This window comes from Propithecus coquereli, unplaced genomic scaffold (genome assembly GCF_000956105.1).
Source record: "Propithecus coquereli isolate 6110/MARCELLA unplaced genomic scaffold, Pcoq_1.0 Scaffold9, whole genome shotgun sequence".
Lineage (NCBI taxonomy): Eukaryota > Metazoa > Chordata > Mammalia > Primates > Indriidae > Propithecus > Propithecus coquereli.
The window spans coordinates 17,339,799-17,340,521 of NW_012155284.1; the positions used below are offsets into that span (position 1 = coordinate 17,339,799).

General features: G+C 38.3%; 1 protein-coding gene across 1 annotated transcript in view; it reads right to left on the reverse strand.

Annotated features, from left to right (window-relative positions):
* IPO11 (importin 11) overlaps positions 1–723 on the reverse strand; it is a 227,213-nt gene that overhangs the window by 65,651 nt on the left and 160,839 nt on the right. The gene's annotated exons all lie outside the window — the stretch shown is intronic.

The following is a 723-nucleotide window of genomic DNA, read 5'->3' on the forward strand; positions in this document are numbered from 1 at the left end:
CCTACAATCCAGCAATCCTGCTACTGGGCATTTATCTGAAGGAAAAGAAATTAGTATATCAAAGGGACACCTGCATGCCTGTTTGTACTGCAGCACTATTCACAACAGCCAAGATACAGAATCAATCTAAATGTCCATCTATGGATGAATGGATAAAGAAAATGTGGTATATATACACAATGAAATACTATTCAGCCACAAAAAAGACTGGAATCATGTCATCTGCAGCAACACAGATGGAACCAGAAGTCATTATGTTAAGTGAAAAAAGCCAGACACAAGAAAGATAAATATCACATGTTCTCACCCACATGGGAATTAAAAGAGTTGATCTCATGGAAGCAGAGTAGAATGATAGATACAAGAGGATTGGAAGGGTATGTGGGGAGGAAGGTGTGGGGAGTTAACGGGAGAGGGGGAAGGATGGAGAGAGGTTGGTAATGGGTATAAACATACAGTTACATAGAAGGAGTAAGTTCAAATGCTTGCTAGCAGAGTAGGGTGCTATAATTAACAATGTATTATATATTTCAAAAATAGCTAGAGGACTTGAAATGCTCCCAACACACAGAAATGATAAATACTTGAGGTGATGGATACCCAAAATACCCACATGTACCCCATAAATTTCTAGCCATTGCTAGGAGACAAGGGAGGAAGTTTGACTACCATTTTTAAAGGAAGTATGATCACTCAATGAATACCATTGTGTACAATTATAGT